At 35.7% G+C, this 11,705-nt stretch overlaps 2 pseudogenes; both read left to right on the forward strand.

Moving 5' to 3' along the window:
• The first annotated feature begins 36 nt into the window (after positions 1–36).
• LOC125199426 lies at positions 37–2,086 on the forward strand (annotated as a pseudogene).
• Positions 2,087–6,652: 4,566 nt separating this feature from the next.
• Positions 6,653–10,801, forward strand: LOC125199427 (annotated as a pseudogene).
• Positions 10,802–11,705: the final 904 nt, after the last annotated feature.

An 11,705-nucleotide genomic window follows, 5' to 3' on the forward strand; every position in this document is an offset into this window, starting at 1 on the left:
GAGCTGTAGATCTTCTCCCCGACTTTCGACAAGTCCATGCCGCCTGCTTCTCGCGAGAAGAGCAGCGATCCTAGGAACAAATACCGCGACAATTCAAAACCTCACTCCCCGAAATCGCCGGCACCGGCATTCAGTAGCAGCAATGGACTTAGTGGAAACGGAAGTGTGGATGGATTGTCGCCTGACTGCATCTCAATCACGCCCCGCCGCCGCTGTGGACTGAATCGCGCCGCCTCATTGCAGCCAGATCAGATCGGAGATCATGTAATCGCGCAATTCAAAATTTATTGCATTTTAATGGTTTGGGAACTAATTTGGATAGATCATACAAATCAAATCGCCACGGAATTTTCGAATTTTATCCCTGTATGGTCATAGGTCTCATTTGAATCTGTTCCGATTGACATTTTCGTATAATTGATTGCGTAATTTGATCGCAGTTGGCGCATGAGGCGGCTGTAAAAGCTAAGTTAGAATTTTGATTATATGATTTTTGAGTGCATAAGGTTGAGTTTTGATTGTAGATTTTGAGACTTGGGTGCAGGTATCAAAAGCGAATAAGGTTATAGTTCCTGCAGCGCCAGCACTCAAGTTTCCTTCCTTGAAGTCTACTTTACGAATGGTTCTAAGCTTACACTTCCCGGACCTCCAAAGAAGACGAAGCAAATTTGTCCTCATCAAATATGGCTAAGCTGTCCCTAACCTCAAAACTAATGATACGAACGTGTTGACGTCAGATACTGCTGAAATAGACAGTGCTAAGGCGTCTTTAATATGTCTATCTTTCGGGAAATTCAGGGTGAGATTTGTGTATATCAAATCTCAATTATCAGATCATCTTTTATGAGGTTACCATCTTTTGGGTGTAGAGATGGAGCAAGCAGATGCCTCAGTTGCTTTCATGGATACGTTTGATTTATGCGAACTTGTGCTTATGGCGCATTTTCCTGACATAATTGTTAGCTTTAATTTTTTTCACTACCTGACAGGCTATGGTTGACTCGTGGACCTCACCCTTCTTGAAAGCATTTGCACATTCAAGTGATGTTCGCCCGTACGAGGTATTGCATCTTTCTGAATAGTAATGATATGCTAGCAGGTTTACCGGTCAAACTTATCTTTGCTCTTGTCTTGCTGCTAAATGGAGATTATTGAAATTTCCTCGACTGCTTTCAGTTTTTGAACTGATTACAGGCTACACTAGATTTTCTATCTATCTCTACTTCATATAGGCTTGGTTATAGGATCATAAAACCTCATACGATCAACATAATGTCCGACTATTGAATCTGTCATTTTTATGAAGAACTGCACCTGATCTTTGTTTTTCAATTTACTTCGGTAATGTGATTTATAACATGCTTTTTATTTTCATTCCTGTAACTACCAATGGACCGAGCAACATTTCCTTCCTACTGCGCACTCGCTAGAACATAGAAGACGATCGCCTTTTAAACAATTGAGGAGCAAACTTAAATGTGAATTTTAAAATAATCTATCTCAAATATACAGGAACTTATATGTGAAGCATTATTACTATTCCCAAAATGAATCATGTCAACGTTTTTTGAGGATCACGTCTCTTGTGCAGGTGTCCTTAACGGATCAATGGTTATTGTCACGTAAGCTCATAAGGAAACTACTCCTTAAGTACATGAGGAAACCCGCGCCTGCAGAGAAGCAAGATGCTCTGCAGAGGCAGATCGTTTATTCCTTTGGTGATCATTATTACTTCAGGAAGGAGCTTAAAATAGTAAATCTTCTTGCAGGGTATATCAGTTTCTTTCATACTCTATTCTACTCCACCTTCGTGATTAGCCCAGATCAATTTTTTGTGGCTTCTTACTTACACCTCAACTCTGATATCTGCAGATATGCATTCTTACTCGACAAATCTGGTAGAATACGGTGGTCAGGTACTGGAGCAGCAACAGAGGAGGAGGTGTGCGCTTTACGTTGCACATCCATGCTGCTGTTTGATTCGATGTTCAAATTTGAGGACACTTCATCGCGCAAACAAGACGGAACGAGATCGTTGTTTTGGAAGAGTAGCTGCCTGCCAATAATCCTTTTACAAGCTGTCTAACTCAATATCTATTTCCAGATGGTTTTGACCACATGGAATTCTGATTGCAAAGGTCGTATGCATTATTGCATTTGATTTTATGCACTTTCATATGGCTTTTGTTTGACCCTATTTGCAATAAATCAGAGACGAAGGAATTAAATCCAATTCTCAAATCGCTACTAGGCTCATTTGCAATATTCTAATTCATGAGTGGAAAAATAAGTCAACAGTCAAAGGTCAACTATTACAACTTGCATATAAAACTTACAAAGTTTGATTGTCTACCAATAATACACCGCCACGTGGGCCAGATCTCATAATCTCATCAATATCCATTACTATATTGCAAGGAAAAAAAACACCTAAGCTCCAAATTCAGCTCCCCCACCACAATTCCAACTTCCATAAATAAAATTTCTTGAATCCTTGAAAGAAAAAAGAGTCATGGAAATCTCTGCTTTACTCTACTTCTCATGCTGGTCTCTCATCACCATCACTTCTCTCAAACTTGGATTCCAATCTCTAGAGCTTCAAAGCTCCACCAATATCTCACCACTCATCATCTTCTCCCTCAAGCGAATCCTAGCCGTCCGCGTTTGCCATTCATCCACCTACGCCTTAGTCCATCGCCACGGCGCCAACAATGCATCCCTCTTCGACCATCTCCGACTCTCGGTCCTCGGATTTTCCTTCCTTCTCTACTTATCCATCTTCCTACGACCGATACCTCTGACCCTCGTCTTATCATACGCCCTCGCCGTCACCATTATAATCTCCCTTGTCACGACCACCGAAACCGGCCTCCTCGTCGACTTCATCATACGGTCCGTCACGTTCTCGCTCCACGTCCAAAACGACGCGTTTTTCGCCCCCTTTGTGCTTGTTGCCGCATTTTTCACTTCGGGCGCATCAGCATTAATCCATGACGGTTTTTCTTCCGGTTCCGGTCCGACGGGGTCGGACCAAACTGGACCGGGCGGTCAGGAGGCATCGAAGAAGTGGAAGGTTTTTAAATTCATAGCTACAACGTTTGTGGTTTTCGCATTCCAATTATTGTTCAGATTGGAATCTTTGGAGCATGTGTTGACGTTCGTGTGGTTAGCCGTTGCTTGGCTCGGTTGCGATGCTCTGACCATGGGCCGGTTCGAGACGGGGATTTTCTATAGCCTAATTTGTACTGTGGTGGCCGGTTGCACAGTCCGGTTTGGTCTAACCGGTCCGACATGGCTGGTTAACGTTGCCTCGGTTATCCTCCTTGCGTTGCACGATATATTACTCACAGTGCGTTTTCTACATGGCCGTGATATGGTTTTGTTGTGAGGCGTGTGCATTTTAACAATCTTGTAATGTGAATTACTATTTTGTTTTAATTGGGCCTAAAAAGAGGGCCCATTAACTCGGTTCCTGACTTTATTTATTTATAGTACTACTATATTTTTCAAATAAAAATTGGGGGTTTTATTTATTTTATGATTTGAAAGTGGTTTTCTGGCTGAATTCTTTTTGGTAATGGACAAATTGTTAGATAGAAACCAGTAAACTGACAAAAACAAATAAGTTGTCTGCACTGGACAAGAATACGTGCTCCACTTTCTTTGTCGAGTTATTCTACCAAACTCGATATATCAATATCATAAAAAAAACATATTAATATTAATTGACAGAAAATAACCTTTTAGATTTGGGTGGAAATTTGAGGAATATAATAGAAAATTTATTTAAATGCGGACGTTTAACAATCTCAATTTTTTTGCAGCAATACGAGTTTGAAATGGTAGGTTAACTACATGGATTATTAGGAGATTATGTTTGTTCTCATATTTTTATTTTTGTCCATCTATCATTAAATGCCTCATTTCAATTTTACAAATTTCGATAAATGGATAATACATTTAACTAACTCATTGCACACATATACTACTAGAACACATTCTATTAACATTTTCCACTACTTTATTTCATATTTAAACTCTTGTTGAATCAAAATGTGATATTCAATTATGAACTTAAATATTATTAGTATTTATTTAAATATATATTCCCTTTGATGGTGGAAGCACTTCAAATTTACTCGATATTAACAAATTTGATGGATTTTCAAAACTCGATTGACATTCGAAAGTATATCATACAAAAAGTTGCCAAATGATGCATCTAATTTAAGCAAAGATCTTGGTCATAGGAAAGACCAAAATTCTCTCATCTATCCACGTTTCAAAGAGATTGAACTCAAAGTTATTGACTTTTGCGACATTTAATTAATCCTACGAACAAAAATAATAACGATCATAAAGTAATATAAATACTAAGAATTTCATAAATCGCAATAAGTAGTTACAGTTCCCATAAAATTATTAATTAGCTTTAGTAAATTTGTACACTTAAAAGCCCTTGGAACAATTAATATACACTCACTCTCACTTTCAACATTAAAAAAAAAAAAAGATTTAATTAGGAGAAAAATGATTTATTTATTCTGAGACATGCGATTAATTAAAAAAAGATTTAAAACGTCGTAATTGCATTGCATGTGACATATCAAATCTATTTAGACGGTGAAACTTATATAAGACCATACAATGATAAATAAAATAAACTGAAGACTGATTGGATTATATTTATTGCATGCTTAATAAATAATAATGGTTCACACTCCACAGTGGTGCCAGTAATTTATGTTTATTTCTTTCTTTGTACATAAACATAAGTTTATTTTTTTATTGGGTATATTGGTTTCACTGTATCAATACTAATTGAATCCATCAAAAGTATTACTTATTTTTTTATATATTTTTAAAGTTCTTCGTCATTAATATATATAGATTAATTAGATCCCTAATCCACCTAAAAAAGGCGAACCCCACTTTGCTTTTGAGTCCATTTCTTAGGGGCAAAGTGAAAGAATTGAATTATTGAGGCACCATGTTTTTGGGTAAAGCATGCAAAAAAATAAAAATAAAATAAAGGTGGTGTGACTCAAAACATATTACTCCATAAAATAATATTTTGAAGAAGGTTCTTGGGCAATTTCTTAGCTTTAGCATCTCAAGAAAGTTGTGGATCATGTACATTTAATTTTAAATTTATTTTTCTGATGAATGAGCCATCTTTATACAGAATTAGGGGATGACCCCACATAGTTTAAGAAATAATATACATATTGGTTGGTCCATTATTAGCTTTCTCATTGATTATGTATATAGAATTAATCAATATTAAATAACTTAATTTTCCTTGTTAAGTAAACTGTCACTAATTAATGGTTTTAGGTAGTAACCTGCATCCTTCATCAAACAACACATTCTTTTCAACCAATCATTGCCACTATCTTAATAATTTTATAAATATCTTACTTGTTTTTAAATAATTTCATCTTAATTAATCAAAGCTTTAGTATGCGTTTACGTGGTATAATTAATATTCAACCCGTTTCATTATAGTTCAGTCGTATTTTTTTTTGTAGTCCATTATAGTGATGATAAGGTGATCTTAATAAATGAGTATAATAGTTATTATGGTAAATAGCATCGCTCTTTTTTTTATTATTAATAGTATGATAATTTATTGATTATAAGGGCAGCCGTGGCTCATTAAGCTCAAATTATGTTACAGTAGTTGAGAGGGGCAGTTAAACTAAATATGCTTACCCAATATGATAAATTAATCGTGATGAATAATTGTGCATAATGTATTATTTGGCAAATTAATCGGATAAGAATTAGAAACAATTCTAGAATATAGTTGCGTCGTGGTAGAGAATTTTAAGACAAATATGGCTGCAGTTTCATGCAGTTTTATAATAGGTGGACCAATTGCATTTATTTTTGTTTTTGAATTTATTTATTTATTTTAGGGTGAGTCAACATTGTAGGAGTATCAATCATCTTAATAAATTAATTATTAATTGTGTCAATACAATCGTCAAAGTTGGCGATTTTGTAGGTATAAAATCATGACGATTTTTACATCGATCTATTTGAATCTTAATTTTATATTGTAGTTAATCGATAATAAGTCTTGTATATGAGTAAATGCTAAACAAAACACATGGTTTTCTTTATATTAAGTACTAATACTATCATTTAAACTCTATCAAAATCACTCTATTTTCTAAAACTACCAAATTAAGAAAATGGCCCAAATTAAAAATAGATTAATTTTTGTTGATTAAATATTGATACTATGTAATTTTAACTCGATCTATCAAATTAAGTATTTATTGACAATTTTTTGTTAACTAAACAAACTAAAAAAACACAATTAGTACTAATTATGAACGAAGAAAGTATCATTTAATTCTAAAACACAACTTAATTAACAAATGTTTTCCTCTACTAGCCATTGGCAAAGTATTTCATTAGCCTACAATTGAAAATTCACAATCTTTAAATTCTATTTTTGCTTATCAATTTTGAAAATCAGTGTGTAGATTGCTTAAACAATTGATTTACTATGATTATACTAAATTACAAAGAAATAACCATAAAGTAAGTAAGCGTACAACCTCTTCCATTCAACGTACAATCAACCGCAGCGAACAATCCACATCTTACGTAATTATAAAGCTGCAGTTATCTGTTCTTCCCTCTCTCTCTCTCTCTCCTTTTCTCTCTCATTCTTTCTCTCAAAATTCATGCGCCCACAGAGATTTATGCACAATGCATAATCACTGATTATACTCTCACGTATTTATACAAATTCGTGTATAAATATCGATAATCTCCGTATTGTTGCTTACAGCATAAGGAAAGGTGAAAAATTGAGAGAGAAAAAAGCAGGGGAAAAGGGGGTGGTGTGTGGATAGCAGAATGCCGCCGGCGACAATTCTGGTGGCTCAGGCAATCGTGGCGGCGGCGTCGGTGCTACTTTTCGCGGCGTCGGTGGATGGGGAGGGGAAGGGAATGGTGCTGAGCTTGGAGAGGGCGAGTCACGAGGGAGTTGGGGTGAGTCAACTCAGGCACCGCGACCGAGTCAGGCACGGTAGGTTGTTGCAGCAGCAGCAGCAGCAGCCGCCTTCAGGCGTCGTCGATTTCTCGGTTGAAGGCACCTATGATCCTTATCTTGTTGGGTGAGATTTTGAATTTTGTGATTAATTTTATCGTTGGATTGTTGTGATTGGGCGATTTGGATTGGAAAGGTGAATGTGCGGTGTTTTACGAAGAATTTCCCCTTTATGGAAATAAACGGATAAATGAGCTGGATATCAGAATGCCTGTTTCTGATTGGATGAAGAATGGTGATATAATGCTGATTCTGTTGTGAAATCTTTGTTCCTTTCTTGGAATTAACTGTCGAAGTCAAAAAACCTTTGCTTCATTGTTACAAAAGTGCATTTGAATTGATTCCAACGTGATTGAATGTGATGTGTTGTGTTGTGTTGTGCAATTAATTTTCGTAGAGAATATATTCTTCAATTTCAGACGGAATGCTGCACAAATTTCTTCAATTTTTAGTGTGAATTTAATGCTCCATTTTGTAAGCTCGGCTGTTCATTGATTATATCTTGTTGGGTTGTTCCTCAGGCTATATTATACAAGAGTAAAATTGGGAACTCCGGCAAAAGAATTCTATGTACAGATAGATACTGGAAGTGATGTGCTATGGGTTAGTTGCAATCCCTGTAAAGGCTGTCCCTCATCCAGTGGACTTCAAGTATGTCAAACATTTTCTGCAAATTCCGTTGCTTCGAAATTTAAGTTTTTTAAACTGATGGTTTATTGAAATGCATTGTTTTTCTCGACAGATAGAGCTCGAGTTTTTTGATCCTCCCAGCTCATCCAGTCGTCTGATTCTGGTTGTTCGGGCCAGAACCAGTGTGGGTATACCTTCCAGTATGGTGATGGCAGTGGGACATCTGGCTACTATGTGTATGACTCGATGTATTTCGACTCTGTAGTTGGGAGTACATTGGCTTCCAATAATTCAGCACCTGTTGTTTTCGGGTTAGTTCTTGTTCTTACTAGTTCAATTATCATTTGTGCTTGTTTTTATCAATTGATTTTCTTGGGTACATTCCTTCACAGTTGTAGCACATCACAAACTGGGGACCTTACCAAACCAGATAGGGCAGTTGATGGTATATTTGGTTTTGGACAGCAGGGATTATCTGTGATTTCACAGCTTTCATCGCAGGGAATCACCCCATATTCGTTTTCTCATTGTTTGAGAGGAGAGAGTGGTGGTGGTGGCATATTGGTTCTTGGTCAAATAGTGGAGCCAAATATGGTTTTCACTCCACTTGTTCCATCACAGTATGTATTTTCCTGCCAGAAAATCTTCAATTATTTGCCTTCCACATTTTTTGTTAATCTATGGTGAATTTAAGTTCTCCCATGTAAAGCCTTGTTTATTTTTTGGTTGATTTTACTAAAGCGTAGTCTCAGAAATGTACTCCTTGATAGAAGGGACTCCTTGATTAGTAGTCATAGGAACTACTTGATACATTTGTCTCTGTCTTTTCCTTAAATATTTGAAATTCTGAAACTAGCCTTAATAGGTAAATAAACAGTCTGCTACAGCTAAAACCACAATTCAACAACTTATGACTTAAAACTCATGTCTTAAGTTAATGTGTGTTTGTTGCTATTCTAGCGTCCTCAATCAGAATTAATTACTTCATATGTTTTGGAAAGTTATCTACTGTGAAGTGCTGAATGTTGACTTAGGATATCATGAATGTTTTCTGAAATTGCTGTAGTTTAAGGATTAGGCCTTCTCATTGGAATTTGTTTTTCATGTTGCAAGTGTTGTCTATACTTCAGATTCTGAATATTATGAACTTAACTAATTCAACTTGTTGGATATGTCACCAGCACTCAATTTGAAATATTTGCTCCATCCATCTTTCCAGGCCACATTACAATGTAAATTTACAAAGTATAGCTGTAAATGGCCGGACACTGAGCATTGATTCATCTGTTTTTGCGACTTCAAGCAACCGTGGAACAATAATTGATTCAGGCACAACTTTGGCATACCTTGCGGAAGAGGCTTACGATCCATTTGTTACTGCAGTAAGTTTCAAAAGAGGGTATATTCAATTTTTGGTTAAGTGGTGCAACCAATGGAATCTTTACCATTATCTGCAATTAAAGCATTACTCTCAAGCCTTGCACATAACCATCTCTTAAGATTAATATTGCATCCTCCCTTATAACAGAGTCGTTATACTGATGAAACAACATTGTTTTGTTGCTATCCAATATGTGAGTGTTTTTATTGGCCATGCAGATCACAGAAACCGTCTCAGGATCGGTTCGCCCTCTGCTTGCAAAGGGAAATCAGTGCTATCTAACTACCTCGAGGTTTTATATCTGAGACTAATTATTCTTGTTTGCGCATCTTTCTGGCCATTCCTCTTAAATTGTTCTTTATTTTTTGTCTCCAGTGTCTCAGAAATATTCCCACAAGTTACTCTGAACTTTGCTGGTGGTGCATCAATGATTCTCAGGCCTCAAGACTATCTTTTGCAGCAGAATTCTATTGTAAGTCAACATTTGGTAGCATTTGGAATCTCTCAGAAAAACTGTAGCATTAGCCCTCCACCTGACTACATCCGGAAACATACTGATTTGATTTGTCATAGAGTTAGGCATTTAGCGACACTGATCTTAGAATCTAAAACTGAAGCTGACATATGTTATACTCGACTACATTATGGAGAAAGTAGTTATTCATATTCAGCTATGGATATCCTTGATTGGAATCTAAATATATGCTATTCACTATACTCTGTATTACAGCTCTCTATCCTTCCCTTTGCTCTCTTGATGTTTGGTAAATATGCAATGTTTTGCTTGCATAGGGTGGTGCTGCAGTGTGGTGCATCGGCATTCAGAAAATTCAGGGTCAAGGAATTACCATTTTAGGCGGTACGAATATTTCAGCTTACCTATTCTATCCATGCATATTTATAATCATATACACCAAACAGTTACAGCAAGTTTTAAAGTTATTAATAAAATGCTTACCTCATATCTTCTGGGCTCATCTGATTTCTGTATTCCACATATATATGAAATCTCTGTCCAATGTGTTGGGATGGTCAATTTTAGTACTGAATGAGGCTTAAGATATATGGCATCTATGTGTTGTTCCAGACTCCATGTTCGACTTTCTTTATTCGCTGTTGATTGAGATATATGGCACCTCTCCCTGCAGATCTTGTTCTGAAAGATAAGATTGTTGTGTATGATATAGCTGGTCAAAGGATTGGATGGGCAAACTACGACTGTAAGCTTTCCTTGCTCAGCTTGATATCCTTCTCCTTCCCGGTCTCAACTTAACACAATGCCAGCAATCTCAAAAACTGCTTCGACTCACTCATTAATACAAACTCTGTGTTCTGCAGGTTCGTCATCTGTGAACGTCTCTACAACCACCAGTACAGGTAAAACGGAGTTCTTCAATGCTGGGCAAGTTGACAATAGCAACTCGGCAGATTATGCGCCTTCCAAGCTTATACCGATCTTCGTTGTAGCACTACTACTGCATATAGCATTCTTTGGCGTCCCCCCATTATTGTGATATGAATCATGATGAATCTCTTGTGTGAGGTCTTATGTAAATTCTTTTCATTTTGGTAGTTTCTATGTTGTATACTTAGATAAAATTGCAGGCTTCCAAGTTAAGTTAAAAGATACTACTATATCTTTATTAGAATAGAATTGGTCTTGTCTTGTTGCACTTTTAAAAATTTGTAGATTTATTGCACAGATTTTTACTTATTTTTAATTTAGAGAAGCGTGACATCACACATCTGCAAATGGGATACATCATCATATCATTATAATCGCTCAATTTGATTACTTTCAATTTGAAAGGATATTAGTTATGCTCTTCCTAGAAATCAGAAATTATTAAATTTGTAAACATATTAGGTAACCCAATTCTGATCTTTACATTTTAACATGATTTAAACTCTATATGGAAGGAAATGAAGAGGCATTCAAAAATCAATTCTTGGTATGTATATGTGTGAGAGTTAATTCTTGAAAAAAAATTATGATTATGAGGTTACTGAGTATGTTTTGATTATTACTTTCAAGCTATAGTAATATTTACTTTGTAGAACCTATATGGATAAAAAATTAAATAAATGGAGATGGTCTTTCATGAAATTTTCATGTTTACTTTTTCATGCCTAATGAGTAATGATGTAGTTAAACATGATTGGGAATACAAATTGAAGTGAGTGAGATGGATGAGAAAGTGAGAATGAATATAATGTAGGATTAAATGTTATGTATTTAATGGGTAAGAAATCTTGGTTGATATCAATATTTGATGCGAGTTAAGTAGCGTTTGTCTAACTTGAATAATTTTAAGTTCTCATATGGATAGTTTTTATTTTAATGCAAAATTTACATTCGAATAAATATGGTTATGACTTGATAATAAAAATATGACTTGATAAAGGACCGAACATTAATTGTTTGAATTAGCATGTATATTTGTGTAAATGATTTAATGAATATAGAATAACATTTAAGCTTAGAAATTATACTCCCTCCGTCTCACTTTAGGAATCCCGGTTGAGTTCGGTACGAGTTTTAAGAAATGTAAATAAAAGTTGGTGAAAAAAGATAGTGGAATGTGGGTCATACTTTTTATATTAATTTTATAATAAAATGTGGGT

Source organism: Salvia hispanica, unplaced genomic scaffold (assembly GCF_023119035.1).
Source record: "Salvia hispanica cultivar TCC Black 2014 unplaced genomic scaffold, UniMelb_Shisp_WGS_1.0 HiC_scaffold_498, whole genome shotgun sequence".
Taxonomy (NCBI): domain Eukaryota; kingdom Viridiplantae; phylum Streptophyta; class Magnoliopsida; order Lamiales; family Lamiaceae; genus Salvia; species Salvia hispanica.